Source organism: Acomys minous, assembly GCF_964271855.1.
Source record: "Acomys minous genome assembly, chromosome: 6".
NCBI lineage: Eukaryota > Metazoa > Chordata > Mammalia > Rodentia > Muridae > Acomys > Acomys minous.
Window position 1 is genome coordinate 637,986 of NC_140487.1, and position 16,443 is coordinate 654,428.

Sequence of the window (16,443 nt, forward strand, 5' to 3'; positions counted from 1 at the left end):
TAATAGGCCAAGTAAAACAGTTGTCTGATGTGAGTGGGCCTTGTTGCAAAGCTGTGTGGTGTGGCTTGAGTGTAAAGTGTCCTCCATGAGAAGAGAGAGAAAGGGAAGGAAGGAGGGAGGGAGGGGGCAGAGCAGGAAAACGTGGCTTTGATCATTGCTCCACATATTTGGGCCTCGGAGTGTTAGCAAGGGGGCTGTGGAGGACAAGGCATCTGGGAGGACAAGGGCTCAGGGGACAAGGCCAGGACACCATTAGCCCAAACAGAGCCTTCGTGCAAATGAGAGAGACGTGTGTTCCCATGTCCAAAACTGGAGACACAGCTCTACTCTGTGCCAGCATTAGGTGAGCAGGACCCCACCAGGCTGCTCTTCAATGACAACTGTGGCTTTCTTCTCTCCAGCCACAAATGAGAGAAGTCCCTAAGTCCCGCCTCCAGAGGCTGCTCTGATTCCTCCTTCCTGCCCTCGGTCCCCAATCCCCACCTGTCAGCCCACCTACCCCAACTGTGGCTCTGTGATATCTAACAATAATGTGTTCCCCAATAAGACTCTCACTTCCGGGTTCGCTCCTGAGCCCTGACAGACCGAAAACCAGGAGCTGAGATGTGGAGACAGGTCCTCCGTGTCCCCGCTCTGCTCCAGCCTCTCCCACACTGGCCACAGGTCATTGGTCTAAGTTCTGTAATGTGCTTTCCTTAGGCCTCTCTCCTGAGGATCAGAAGGCATAAGGGGAATGGAGCCCATCCAGTATTTATGCCTTAGTGAGGCACGGTGGTATGGGGAGGGCGGATCTCACTGTAGCTCCAACATCCAACCTTAGCTTCCCCACTCTTCTGCCTGGCATTTTCTGCTCAGACAGAAGCAATCTCACCAGAGCACCGTCCTCCCTCTAAGCCAGCTGTGCCAGCCTCCCATTCCCCATCCCCTCTGTTAGTCTTGCCTTACCCCACAGAAACTTCTGTCATTGCCCACCTCGTCCTTCTCCTGCTCCAAACCCTCCCTTGTTGCGCCACCAACCCCACCTGCTTCCAGCAACTCCCCTTGGGCACCTCAAGCCCTTTCCCCAAGAGTCCCAGCTAGCAGTGAAATTCCTTCCCACCCAGCTGCCCACTTGGTAGATACCACCTGAGTGCCTGCACTCACCTTGCCCTGTGCTGAATACAGTGGGTGAGAAATGAGCCACTTACAGATCTTGCCTGCCAGGGGCTTCCAGATGAGAAGGCCAGTGTGGACATGTCTCCCTGGGTGCTGGGATCACCTCCAACAAAGCATCATCGTACGGCCACCTGAGGCATCTCTGCTGGAGCTGGGCCACCCTCCCATGCTGCGCAGCTCCTGCACCAGCAGTGACAGGACAAGGCCGAAGGTCTGTAGGTAAATGGTGGAAGACAAACCCAGGGCTGGAGGAGGCCAGGAAGCTGAGACTCCCCAAGACGGATGGGATGAAGGAGGGGATCCTGGGAAGCTTCTCCAAAGAGGTTATGTTTGGGCAGTGTGGGAAAGTTTGAGGTGGTTGGAGACAGGCAGGTGGAGAGAAACTGGAGGACACAAAGGCTCAAGACACAGAGATGGAGAGGAAAGAGACTTCTGCCACCAAAGCTTGGTGTTCCAGCCAGCCCACAGGCTTGCAGCTCTTCCAGTGGGCCATGGGCCGTCTCTGAAGGGTTTTGAGCAGGGAACTGAACTGGGGCAGGCTGATGTGGGAACTAGCTTTGTAATGATCTGATGAGCAGCAAGCAATGAGGTGCAGATTGGCTTATGTGGGTGGAAGAGACTGGGTTGCAGCAAGCATATGATATAATAGACAAGAAAGGATGGGGGTACAGGTTTTCTGCTAGGTGAAGAGGGTAGGGGGCACTGCCCCAGGAGGAGAGTAAGGTGGCCAGATGATCTACCATATGCAGCTCAATTCAATGAGGAGGGTGTTAGGGACGCAGGATGTACAGGGATAAGCAATGTCACTGTCAGTTCTCAAGGTGGAGGATTTGATAATGAGGATGGTACATGAAGGGTAACAGTGACAGAAGGAGGCAGAAATAGAAACTGGAATAGGGAGGGAGGCATGCGTTTGAAGGGGCAGGGGTCACTGTGCTATGGACACCTCCATTCTTCCAGGATGATTTTCTCAGCACTGTCTCCCCACCTAAGATGACAAGGTGGCCGAGGACAGCAAGGAAGGCTGCAGCCCCACCCTAGGAAGGTCCTCCGGGGTCAGGCTTTAGCCCAGACAAGGGAAGGACAGACGCCAAGCAGAGGCTGAGCCCAGGGGTTTCACTCCTAGCTCTCAGCACTGTGTGAGTGACCTTGGGTTACTCCATGTCTCTGTAGCAAAGCACTGACCACACTTAATTATAAAACAGGAGTGCTTCTGCCTTCCATCGTCCCCTAACTGTGTACTGTGCTGCCGCTGCTCCTGCCACCAAGGCATCTTTATTTTCTTATTCCTCATTTCTAGAGAGTCAAGGTCAAACCCCTAAATGACGTTTGAAGCTGCCCATTTGTCCCCGCCCTCCCCCCAACCCTCAACACCCCGCCCCGAGGAAGACCTGGTGCCCTTGTGATCTCCTGGACTGGACTAGTGGCTTCCTACCGGTCCGCTCCACAGGAGCTCTTGTTCCTCCAATGCCCCAAAATTTAAATGCAAATCTGCTTTTCTTCCTCTAACCACCTAACAAATCCTTAAGTGGTTCCTTGCCACTCTTAAAAGCAAATCAGTCTGATCGCCCGCCTTCTGCCCACGCCTCCCCTGTGTCAATCTTCCCCTCTCTCTGGATGCTCCGGCCTTATTGGCATGCCTCCAGATCCTTGAACACTCCAAGCTCGCCTTGGGGGCTTTGCCCTTGCTGTCCCCTCTGCCTGGAACAGTGTCCCTCCCACTTCCCTGGATAACTACAGCACAGCCTGCAGCAGGAAGCTTAATTATCACTCCCGCTAAGAGACCTTCCCAGAGCACCCAAATTAAACTGACCCTGTTAGTCCATTGCACACCGCAGCCGCGTTCTCCTCCCCGCACTTCATCTCCCCTTGCAAATATGCACACGTGGCTGTGCTTCCTTTGTTGGTGGACCTAATGTTTGTCTGTCCCACTGGACTAGATCCCCGAGGATCGAAGTCTTGTTTGACTTATTAGCAGCTATATACACAGCACTCAAAACTAGTGTTGATGGGATGAAAGGAAATGCAGATTGAGCAAGGAAGGATGGATGGCAAGGCAGGTAATAAACAAAAAAGAGAAGAAACAAGGATAGTCTGTACTAGGTTCAAAGTAGACTGAACCAAAGTAGACTGGCTGTGCTGGTGACAAAGTCCTAAAGAGAAGGACTCTGGCTAAAGGTGGGTTCCTGTTTCCCAGAAAAGCAGATCTCTAAGATAGTTTCTGTTTATCAGGGACCTCCCTGAATCCAACCTGCAAAGGATATAGTTCCTAGTCAATCCATACAGCCTGTACCAGCTCAAAGACCACCACCCTGCTGACTGTCATATAAAATCTACTTACTTTTTTTTTTTTTTGCCATTTTGTTTATCCCTGCCCACAATGCCACTGTGAGAGATAGCCTTGGCAATTTGATCCCCAATATGCCTTTCTCTCTATTCTTAGAGTGGTCCAGCTCAGTGGTTTCTCTGAGCCCTCCCTTACAGTCAGGTGGCAGGATCTCTGGGTCGAGGCTAGTCTAAGAGCTGGACAGACAGAAAGGGTGTTTGTCCAGCGTCTGCAGGGGAATGTGTCCTTCACCACTAGGTGACAAGGACAAAGCAAAGGCACAGGCTCCGTGCTCAAGGCTGGTTGCTTTCTGTCCACTGTTTCCTGGTAAGCAGGAGGCAGAAAAAAGGGGGGGAACAGGCAGAGGGAGATCAGGGAGTAGCCAGAAATGTGACCAAGAGAGAGCAGTCATTGTCAACAGATAAGTCACAGACGTCAGGCAGGACCAAGAGCAGAGGCAGTGGGGCGTGTGACCCAGGCCTCAGTGTCATTGACCAAGTGAGCAAGGTTGGGCATGGGGGACACGGCAGAACCTTGTCTAGGCTGCTGGTTTGGACCTATGTCTTGTCTTACGAACCATCCTGCGGCCAACAGAGAGTCATACTGTCCATGGTCCTTGCAAGCGGAAGTGGGTTCTACAGGCAGCAATTGGCCCCGAGGCTCTCTCTTTAAGGGCCACGCCTTCCTGCAGTAATTGTGATTGAGTGACCCTTGCCAGAGAACTCCAGGAGACCAGTTCTTCCAGCGGGCATATAATATTCGCTTCCACAATGACAAGGATGTGGTTTTGCTGCCATCAAAAGCTCGGTTGAAGTTTGGTAGCTGTGTTGGGAGGAGGAGGTCATTTAACGGGGGATTCGGGGGATTCGTGTCTTTCTCTTGAGAGCCAGATTATAAAGCAAGTCCCCCTCTGTGTCCCCTCCCTGCTCACCCACTTGCGCTTTCTACTGAACAGTGGGAAGCCAAAAAAGATGGTAGCATCTTGCTCTTGACCTTGCAGAACTATGAGGCAAAGTAAATGGATCTTCTTTATAAATGATCTGTTTTCAGACATTCTGTTACAGCAACAGAAATCGGACAAGACACTGTGTAATTTCATATCGCGATTTCGTCACCTGGTGGGTGACTCATCTTTCTCCAGCTTAGCTTCATTTTTCTTGATTTGTTGCCTGCCTGGCAACAAGTTGTTCCTTGCAATTTTCTCTGTTGAGTATTTATTTTCCTTAGTTCATGTTAAAATAGAAATATTTCTTAGTCAAGTGTTCCTCTCTAATTTATAGGCCAGTATTTATATTCTTTTTTTTATCAGCTCAGTAATAATATTTTCCAGACCTATTACAAGTTCTCATTGTCTTCATGGTTTCATTAGCCATAAAAATGAAACTAAATAGAGTAACAGTTGTTTAATTTAGCATATGAATCTTATCCTTGTTCTGAAAATAATTTAGATAAAAATAACGACTGTGTACACCGAATGGTGATGAATTGAGACAGTGCCATTTATAGAACGCCATCCTATTGGTATCTTCAGAGTTCCTTTCTTTCTGATGACAATGAAAGTCAACTCTCTCCCTCCCAATCTCATTCCACCTACGCAAACTCACATCAGGGAATTGCGCTGTGAGGTGGGGAGGAGCCTTAAATCCTGAAGGCTGTCAGCCCTCACTGGGACTGTCCACATCAAGAGGGGAGCGTGGACATTTTCTCCTGATGTCCTGAGACCCATAGATTTGGAGACTTCAAACAAAAGGCCTTTCCAGAAGGTCAGATGCCCTTTCATTTCAAGTACAGAGGAGGGAGGGCAGTACCCTGTAAGCTCGGAGATGAGGAGACACAAAGCCCAAAACTGCACAGCTGGTGACCATACTGCACCTGGAGGGGGTCCTCAGAGATGGGCTCCGTACTTCAGACAAGTAACCCGAAGCTGGTTCTAACAGATGCAAACAGAGAGCAGAGGGCTGGAGCAGGTTTTACAGCTCGACTAGGAAGGATCTCTCTCAGAGGAGCTCACTCTCTAGGCTGCACTCTGGGAGCTGCCCACTCTTCCTATTGCTGGGACGGAACACACAACAAAAGCCACTGTCCGGTCAGCAAGGCAGCTCACTCGGTAAGGGCATCTGCCTCCAAACCCGACAGCCTTAGTTCAACCCTAAAATCCGCATGGTGGAAGGGAAGGACTGACTCCCGAAAGTTGTCCTCTGACCTCAGCATGCACACTGCACACAGGTGTGGGTGCACACACGCGTGCAATAGATAAATGTAAAACAAACACACAAGCAAACAAATAACTGCAATGCAACCTAAGGAAGGAAGGGTTGATTCTGGCTCACAGTTTAGGGGTACACAGTCCACCATGGTGAGGTGACTGGATACACAGTCAAGAAGCACAGAGAGAAGAAAGCTGGGTTATCTTTTTTATCCAGTCTAGCAGCCTGGTCCATGGCATAATGCCACCCATAATTAGGGTTGATTTTTTTTCCCCATAAGTTAACCCTTGCACATATCCCCAGATGTTTTTCTCTTCAGGAAGTTTAGATCCTAACAAGTTGTCACTCAATATTAACCATCACACCCTCCGGACAGTGACCTCATCTTAGGCTAGTGATCACCACAGCTTCCTGGGCTGTGCTTCCTAATCTGGTAACAGGCCAGACCCGGACAAGAACATCAGGACCCAGAAAGTCTGCCATGACACCCTCCTACCCTCAGCCTAGGAGCACCCACTTCAAGTCTCTGGGAGCAGGCCAGGATCTAGTCCTGGATGCCCAGGTGGAAAGCCAGGATTCTGACTCTACAAAGGTTTTGCTTGGACTTGAGGACCAAGGCAACAGTTCATATAAAGCCCTGAAGATAACCCATCTGTGCCTACTCTTTGCCTCCCTCCCTTCCTGTCCTGATCACCATGTCTTCTCTAGGTCTATCTTTTCTCTTCTGGCCCCACCTATGTTTCTATTTTTACTTCCCTCAAACTAATCTTCCTAGAAACTTGACTTTCTTCTGAGGACAATAAATAAAGCCAAAGGAGGAACAGGCAGCAAGAAAAGTGAAGGGAAAAGGTTTTCCCCCACCCAGTTCCCACCCAATGACTAGAACGGGGAGGCCAGAGCTTCCCTGGGAGGGAGACCAGATACACACACGGCCAGTGTGTACCAGCCATTTGCTGAATGTCATGGCACCATGGCATCATGACTATGGCACCAGGGAAGAAAACTTGAACTCACAGACGTGGTGAGGACTGAGCCAGAGCAGAGCAGGCAAAAGCTGGAGTTAGTCTCACATCACCAGCCACTAGTGCAGCACTTGCCTTCCTGACCTGAGCAACAAAATATTGGAAGCAGCCCTCTCCTGCCATAGGGTCACAGGCTGCACAGGACTGTGACTGCAGAGACTAGGGAACCACACAAGGTGAGGCAGGCAAGTTTGCCTTAGACTTCTACCAAGGTGCCTGCGATCAGAACGCAGGGCTACTGGCAAGGCTGGAGGGTCAGGGTAGCTGGTAAGGATGAATTCTCCCCATGCCCAGCCTCATGTAAATTCTAACTCCCAATACCTCTGGATGTGACTGCCTTTAGAGAAAAGACCTTTAAGACAAATGGTTAGGTTAAAATGGGTTCTCCGTGGGGGGCACTATTCCCATATGTTTTCTTTTATTTAAAAAAAAAATCATTGTATGTATACATTGTACATTACTCATGATGCCATGTTACATAAGGGTGCTTTCACGCAACTATGTATTGTACACTGAGTACAATCCTCATGCCTCTCCTCTCCCCTTCCTCATACAATCTGTGTTGTGTGTGTATGTGTGTGTGTGTATGTGTGTGTGTGTGTGTGTGTGTGTGTGTGTGTATGTGTGTACACATGTCAGAGGCTGATGTCACGTGTCTTCCTCTCTCACTCCCAACCTTACTTTTTTGTTCCTTTGGTTGTTGTTTTGGGGTTCTTTGTTTTGTTTTGTTTTTGAGACAGGGTTTGTCTATATAGCCCTGGCTGTCCAGAAACTCACTGTGTAGACCAGGCTCACCTTGACCGCACAGAGATCATTCTGCTTTTGCCTCTAAGTGCTGGGATTACAGGCTTGTGCGACTACTGTGTGGCTTCCACCTTAGTTTTTGAGGTAAAACCTCTCACTGAATCCAGAATTTGCCAATGCATCAAGACGGGCCAGCCAGCAACCTTTGGGGATCTCTGCCTTCCCAGGGCTGGGATTATGGTGTGCACTGCCTCACTTAGCTTTTTTTTTTAGGGTTTGGGGATCAAACTCAGGTTCTCGCATGACTGCAGCAAGTACTTTCCCAACTGAGCCTCTGTCCCAGGCCACAATCTGTGGGTTATTGTTGTTGCTGTTGTTTTAATGAGTATTAACATAGGGTCTTACTGTGTAGCCCTCGCTGGGCTGGAACTCACAGAGACCCACCTGCCTCTGCCTTGTGAGTGCTTGCATCCATTGTTTGTGGCCCCATACCCAGTGACAACCTGTGCCGTTTTCTACTTGTAGCCTCCAGAGCTATGAGAGGGAGACTGTGAGCTCTACAGGAGCCCTGGTGGGCAAGTGGATGAAGGATGGGTTGCTATGCATAGAGCAAGACTTCATAAAGCCCTGCTGCTTAATATATTAATAATACAATAATAATAATTACTATTAATATTATTATTTTGTTTATTTTTGAGACAGGATCTCACTATGCAAGGCTGTCTTGGAACTCTGTAGACCAGGCTGTCCTCGAACTCACAGAGATCGCCCTCTGCCTTCCAGGTTCTGGCATTAAAGGTGTGCACCATCGTACCTGCTGCTGTGATGGGAGAATGGAACAGGGTTACCAAATTCATGCAAGGGCTGAGGTAAGTTTCCAACCCAGAGGCGCAGTAAGACCTCAGGAAGAGCAAGTGTTCAGGAGCGACTCTTGGAAGGCATCGCCCTTTGAGTAACAACTGGATGCCTAGGGTAAATGCCACACTGTGGGAGCAAGAGAAGGAGAAGATATTCAGCCTTCCAGGGCCAGAGCAACGCTCAATATATTTTAAAGGAAGAAAATATAAAACATATTTGTTACAGTACATCATTCACTATGTGCAGAAGATCATGACAATATTTTAGCCATGAGAAGAAATGGGAAAGTATGAACCACGGTTAAGAATAATCAACTCACAACTGTAAAACAACAGAAACCAGCCCTCAAAGTAAGAGACATGTTAGAACTAGTAAACACAGATGTTTAAAAATGCCTTACAAAGTGTAGGGACTTACAAGAAGAGGACACATACGTGTGCATACGGAATTTCCACAGAAAAATAGAAACTATAAAAATGACCCAGTAGGGCTAAGATGATGGCTCAGTGGAGTCAGGCACTTCCCACCAAGCCTGACCACCAGGGTTCAACCCCCAGGACACACATGGTGGTAGAACCAACTCCCACAAGTTGTACATATAGACACATACATACATACATACATACATACATACATACATACATACATACACACATACACACATACACACACATACATACACACACATACACACACATACACACAAACAAAAAACAAATGGGTTTATTTTTAAATGGGAGGCTGGGCCAGGCATGGTGGCGCACACCTTTAGTCTCAGCATTCAGAAGGTGGAGGCAGGCAGATCTAAGTTTGAGGCCAGCCTGGTCTACAGAAAGAGTTCCAGGACAGCCAAGACTGCACAACCATCTGTAACTCCAGTACCAGGAGACCTGACATCCTCTTTGGATTTTCACAGGCATGGAACACACACACGGTACACATACATACAAGTAGGCAAAACATTCATGCACATAAAATAAAAAAAATAGAACGGAAAAAAAAATCTAATAGACATCCTAGAACTTTACATTACCGTATCTAGAATTTAAAACTTAGTATCATAGTTGAGTCTGTAGATCTGACTAAAATACCACATAGAAGCTGGGTGTGGTGGTGCACGCCTTTAATCCCAGCACTCAGGAGGCAGAGGCAGGTGGATCGCTGTGAGTTTAAGGCTACCCTGGTCTGCAAAGTGAGCCCAGGACAGCCAAGGCTACACAGAGAAACCCTGTCTTGAAAAACCAAAGAACAAAACAAAAACAAAAAACAAACGCATAGAAAGATTTTTTTTTTCAGGTGAGCAGAGATTCCCTGACATATAGGACAATACTGTATAATTTAGCACGTGTACCTGGAAAATCAGAAGGAGAGGAAAGAAAAAATTGAACAGAAAAGAATAGTGACTGAACATTCTCAGAGCTTGGTGAAGAGCATTGATCTACAGATCCAAGATGCTCAAGAAAGCATAAGCAGGAGGGGGGGGGAGGGGAGATGGGGAGCGGGAGAGAGGGAGGGAGGGAGGGAGGGAAGGAGGGAGGGAGGAAGAACCTTATCAGTATCTTGAACACTGAGAACCAGAGGAGCAGGGACACCTTAACACTGCAGACTGCAGCTGACTTCTCAGAGGACACAGTGAGGAGTAGGCAGTGGAACATCTTTTCAGTGTTGAAGGAAAACAAACGCCCCTCCCTTAAACAACCTGCCAACGCTGGATTACGCACTTACTGAAAATGTTTTTTTTTTTTAAGATGAAGGATTAAACTTTCAGAAACATAAAAACCGAGAGAGTTCATTGTTAGCAGGTCTCCACACGCACACTGAATAAAGTTCTTCAAGCTGAGTAGAGCTCTTGCCAGTTAGACACTGGGGACCTACAGGAAGGAGGAACACTTGAAGTTAAGTACGTGGGCAAATGTAAAGGCCATTCTTTTTCCTTTGTTAATTGTTTTAAAGGCAACTATCAAAATAACATTGTTGGCTATATAGCATGTATACTAGTCAGATATATGGGGCTGAAGAGCTATCCCAGTGGTTGAGAGCACTATTCCACTCTCCTGGGATCTGAGTTTGGTTTCCAAAACAACCGTCTGTAAGTTCCAGGGGTCCAATGCCCACTTACGGCTTGCAGAAAACGCATGTGGTGCACATAAACTCATGAAGGTGTGCATGCGCGTGTGTGTGTGCGCGCGCGCGCGGGGACACACACACACACACACACACACACACACACACACACGAATGAAAGTAAATAACTAAATCTTAAAAGAAATCAAAGGTACGGCAACAACATCAAAAAGGCTAATGCAGCCTTGACCGCACGGTAAATGCTTACACTGTCTGAAAAGCAGTCCATGGCAAGTGGGCTGACTTGATGGTTAAGGAAGTGAATTCTAATGGCCGTGCACTGGGCATGAGAACTCTTAAGAACACTGTGCTGTGTGGAAAGGGCCAGGCAGGAAACACTGCGAACAGCATAATTCAATCTACTATGTGAGGCTACTTAGCAGGTGAGGCCACAGCTACAGAAGGATCAGTGGTGGCCTAAGGCCACTTGGGAGAAGGCCTTGTTTACAAAAAGACATAAAGAAATGTGTGTGTGGGGGGGGTTGTGTGTGTGTGTGTGGGGGTGTGTATGTGGGTGTGGGGGGGTTGTGTGTGGGGGGGTGGGGGGGTTGTGTGTGTGTGTGTGGGGGGTGTGTGTGGGTGTGTAGGGGTTGATTTGTGATGGTTAGTTTTTGTTAACATGACATACAAACTAGAGTTATGAGAGAGAAAGGGACTTCAATGGAGCAAGTGCTTGCGTCAGATTGGCACGTGTCCGTGTCCGTTGGGGACGTTTGTCTTGATTGTTGGTTGGTATGAGTGATGCCATCCCTGAGCCAGTGGTCCTGGGATGCGTGTCCGTTGGGGACGTTTGTCTTGATTGTTGGTTGGTGTGAGTGATGCCATCCCTGAGCCAGTGGTCCTGGGATGCATAAGGAAGGTAGCTGAACGTGAGTCTGGAAGCAAGCCAGTAAGCAGCACTCCTCCACAGCACTGCCTCACTTCCTGCCGGAGCTTGGGCCCTGGCTTCCCTTGATGGTTTATAAGCTGCAAGCCAAATAAACTGCTTCCTCCCAGGCTGGCTTTGGTCCGTGTTTTATCACAGCAACAGAGAAGCAAACTAGGACAAGTCGGAGTAAAACTGTACGGCCAGTGCGACCGGGTTTATGTGTGAGCACACCAACACTAAACATATCAGACTGGACAAGTGGACTGTCTTGTGCACAGACTATACCATGGCAGAGCAAAACCAAGGAGTCTGGATTAAAAACACGAAGAGCATAGACTATCCAAGCAGTACTGATCAAGCAAGATGCAGTTGGGCAGGGAGACTGGATGGCTGCCGCACTCTAGGCCGCCTAGCCCCTTGTGGGAAAAGTGTGGTGACCTCATACAGGGAGGGCGCTATGCCCAGGTGAGGAGGGCAAATGGATCTTTCCTCTCAGCCCTGTCCCGTGGTGTGCCCTTGGTAGCTGGACTGCTGTCATCTTTCTAATTAGCCCCAGAGCCCCTCTGCTCCTGCAAGTTCCTGGTGGCCATGCGGCTCTGCCCCCACCGGCCTGCTTAGTGTTCCTCAGACTCACATGACACCCCAGGCCCTCTGCTGTTCTTCCCGCTTTTCTCTCGGCCCTGGGTTTCGCTCAGTTCTCAGTTTCTCAACAAGGGTTCCACAGACACCCTAGTACCCTCTCAGGACTCTCTGACCTTTACCAGGCTTTATGTGTGTGTTTCTCAATCTGGTTTTGCTAAATCACTTCATGATGGGCTTTTATCCCCCATTTTTGAGATAGGGTCATCCTCTGTAGGCTGATCTTGTCTAAAACTTGGCCACCCCCACCCCCCCACCCCCACCCCCCCCACCCCCCCCACCCCCCGCCTCCCAAGTGCTGGAATGACAGGTGTGTGTCGGTAGGATGGGCCTACGGCTTGCTTATATCTGAGGCCTGGTATTGTCTGTGTCTGTCGTTGGACATAAGCTCGTGAGAAGAGAGATGGGTGAGATGACTAGAATCTTCCACGTCTCTTGACCAGTATTCCTTTTGAATTTTATTTTTAGAAGGCCTTTTGCTACGAACTCCACTTGGCCTTCATTGACTTAATGGGTTGTTGACATTTTCTTCCCGTGTGTGGCTTAGTTTTTCCTTCTTCTTGCAATTCATTTTATTTGTTTTTTTTAATTAATTTATTTATTTTGTTGTTGTTGTTGTTGTTGTTTTTCAAGACAGGGATTCTCTGTGTAGCCTTGACTGTCCTGGACTCTCTTTGTAGACCAGGCTGGCCTCGAACTCACAGCGATCCACCTGCCTCTGCTTCCCAAGTGCTGGGATTAAAGGCGTGTGCCACCACTGCCTGGCTGTGATTCATTTTATGAGCAGAGGTTTCTTTTTTTTTTTTTTTTTTTTGGTTTTGTTTTTGTTTTTCTCGAGACAAGGACTCACTATATAGTTCCAGCTGTCCTGAAACTTGCTACATAGACCAATCTGGCTTCAAATTCACAGAGCTCTTCCTGCCCCTGCCCCTGCCTCTTGGGTGCTGGGATTAAAGGTGTGAGCCACCACGTCCAGCACAGGCCTTTGTTTTTAACATGGTTGTTCTGTGTGTGTTTCTGGCTTAGAGTATCTTTCCTGTCCAAGTTCATACACTCTGTTATCTTCTAAACTTTGCCTAGTTTTGCCTTTTAAGCGCAATGTTGGATGTGGGAGCTGTGGCAGCAGGGTCACTCACCCTCCATGGAGAACCAGTTCCACCCCATTTATCGCAGGGTTCCATCTGAATCAGCAGTACCCCCTCCTCGCCAAGGGTCAAGTTCGCATGAAGCCAGTTCCCCTCTCCTGTCTGTCCCCACCCTGTGCCGTGCTGTCACAGGCAGGGCAGCCCTAAAGCACTTGGGGATTTCTGGAAGGCCAAGTCTTCCAAGTTCCTCTTCTCTGATTGGCTTAAAAGTTTTTATCCAAAACATAAATCACTCCTACCTTTAGAATAAGACATTTAGGTACTTACTGAAGTAGATAGATGTGTTTATTATTAAAAACTTAAAAATCAAGTTATCAAACAGCTTAAGTAGATGTTGTGAGCTAAGCTTTCAGATTTATGTTTTTTGATTGTGAGCCTAGCCTTTAGCGGCTGAGCCATCTCTCCAGCCCAGATTTATGTTTTTGAAAGACAGCATGGCTGTGTTCCTGTTAACCGCATTTTACCCCTGGCTGGAGAAACCATGATGGTTCCTATTGTTTCTTCTGTATTTAACTCTGTTCCTCAAATTTTCTACCATGAGCATAGATTATTTGTCATGAGGGGAAAAAATAGCTTTGTGATTATTTTTAGGTAATGATGTGTAACTATTAAAAAGGACCAGGGAAGCACCACAATCATTCAAACCCCCAGTCCCAGCTACTTTGAAATATAACAACAAAGGATACATATTGGGAATGATGGATGTGCTAACTGCCCTGATCTGATCGTTACACAATGTATACATACATCAAAAAAAAAAAAAAAATCACCCAGCATCCACAAGCATGTTCAACTACGCGCCAATCAAAAGCAACACAAACTGTACCAGGGAGACGGCTCACCGCATAAAAGAGAGTGAGTGCTATATACACATGAAGACTTGAGTTAAAATCTTCGGGACCCGTATAAATACTGATATAGTGGTGCCCGTAACCTCAAAGCTGTAAGGGCAGAGACAGGAAGATCACTGGGGCTTGCTGCCCCTCCCACAAGAGAAGAAAAGCACAGTTCAGGGGTGAGATAGTTAGGCAGCTTGGGTGGGGTATAGCATACAATAGGGAGGCCTCCTGGGGGAGCAGAGCTTTGGTTCAAGAGAAAGCACAAGAAGAAGCCAGCTTGAGGGCCAGAAAACTTGCTAAATTTGCATTTGGAGATGACTGGAGGGGGGGGTGAGTCTGGCTAAGATGCTGAGAGAGTGGGGGTTCTCAGAGCATTTGAATTAAGGTTGTGGGGTGTGGGGGTGTGTGTCTGAGGAGCTGAGTTCAAGGAAGCACTGGAGTAGGAGGGGCCAGAGGGCAAATCTGCCTGGTAACCAGCTGGGAGGGTTAGATGAAAGTAATGGGGGCCGGGTAGAGCAAGACGGAGGAAGAGGAAGAGGATAGGACATGGGAAGGAAAAGAGAGGGAAGCCAAAGGGAGAGCAAGGGAAGTTGGGAGAGGAAGAGAGGAGGATGAAACTGAGGTCTTGGGGTGGGGAGAAGGACGGGGGGAGGGCTACCTGAGGGGTCCTGCACTGGACCCCGCAAGAGCAGTCCAAGGAGGTCAGGCTCCAGCAGGGCTTGAGGAAGGGCACAGAGAAGACAGCACTGACACCCTTGGAGAACATTTTATCTAGAAGTTTCTAATCAAGGAGAAGGAGGCAGAAAGATTGCCTGCAGCGGCAGAAGAAAATGAGGCTAGCACGGACCCTCTGTGCACACGCTGTGGAGAGGGAAAAGGCAACAGAGGTAACGCTTGCTTGCTCGCTTGCTCGCTTGGAGGAAGTGATTAAAACAAGGGCACTGAGCCACCCTCTCATGTGTCTTCTCAGTGCCCCCAAGCTTCCCAAGAGCAAGCAAGGGCTCCTGCAGCCAATGGCAGCTCCTCTCCTCTGGCACACTTCCTGGTGTACCAAAGGAACCTCCCAACTCCATCAACTTTTTGTAGCTGTCAAGAAGTGTCAGCGCGTGAAGCTCCTTACATAAGTGATCTAGCCGAAGCCAGGGTACACTCTATTTATTTTGTGACAGGGCAAAAAATGGAAACTTTTGCCTCAAGGCAGAAATATAAAACAAAGACAGAATATGATAGCCTCTTTGGGAGAGGTCTGCATGTCGTTCGTGTCCCTGCTGCTCTTTGTCAGTGTGTGAAACCTGCGTGCCTACCTGGCCTCGGCGTCTGTTGTCCACACTCACCCATCAAAACCCTCACCCACCTCAGTCTATCAGTTCCTTTCTACTTTCAGAACTTAATCAGAATATATATATGTATATGTGTACATATACATATATATGTGTGTGTAAAACACAAGCTTGCAAAATGATGCAAACAAAAAATGTGGCCTTGTGTTTGGGCTCAAAGCAGCATGTGCCTAAAATCCCAGCATATCTGAGAGCAAAGCTGGAGAGTCACCGCATGTTCTAGGCCAGCCTTGTCTGCAGAGTGAGTTCCAGAGGCACACAAAAAAAGAAAACCAGAAACCGAAACACAACCAACAAACAATGAAAGGCTAAGGATGGATGTGGCTCAGTGGTACAGCACCTGCCGCCACACCAAACAGTCCCAAGCACTGTAGAAACAACAATTCAACACACCAATCCACCAAAGGAACAAACAAAAAAGCATGGTATCCGGCCTGGAGATGTAGCTCAGTTCTAATAGTACCTATCTGGCATGCATGAAGCCCCTAGCACTGCATGTACACGCACACTGGTGCACACCTATAATTCTAGTACTCAGGAAACACAGGCCAGAAGATCATAAGTTCAAGGTCATCCTCAGCCATATAACAGGTTCAAGACCAGCCTGAGCTAAAAACAGACAAACACCCTCTCTAAAAATAATAATAATAATAATAATAATAATAATAATAATAATAATAATAATAAAAGTAAAATTGTGCTCTTTAACCTCAGGAGGGCCTCATTATCTTACAATAAGCCCTAGTGGCCTCACTTCTCTGAGCCACTTCCAACTGTGACTTGCCTGTAATTTTCCTCCAAACTGGGAGGCAACTTTGACCCTGGTGGCCACTGAAGTCTCCAACCCCAGCATCTTCCTGGACCCTGTGGGTCTAGTCCCTGTCACTGTACTAGCTGTCTCTGAGACTCACGTCATGGGCTGCTCCTCTTCCTCTGCCCTGTTGTCAAATGCTGGTTCCCTTGACACGCCTTTCTTTCATTTCCCCAAGTTCTTGCCCTCTCCCTCTGCACTCTCTCTCTCTCCCTCTGTGCTCTCTCTCTCTCTCTCTCTCTCTCTCTTTCTCCCTCTCCCTCCCTCTCTCTCTCTCTCTCCTCACTTTCTCAGCTAAGATTTTGGCAACAGTAACCGGTTGTTTCATATGCAAACGTTAATTGGAACAAAAAATAAAATAAAAT

At 48.1% G+C, this 16,443-nt stretch overlaps 1 long non-coding RNA gene across 1 annotated transcript in view; it reads right to left on the reverse strand.

Annotated features, from left to right (window-relative positions):
* Nucleotides 1–548: 548 nt before the first annotated feature.
* The window catches only part of LOC311600896, a 37,943-nt gene continuing 22,048 nt past the window's right edge, over nt 549–16,443 (reverse strand). Inside the window, exons 2-3 of the long non-coding RNA XR_014780398.1 lie at nt 1,188–1,368; nt 549–708 (exon numbers count right to left, since the gene is read on the reverse strand). This is a non-coding gene — a long non-coding RNA (uncharacterized lncRNA). The remainder of the gene's footprint in view (nt 709–1,187; nt 1,369–16,443) is intronic.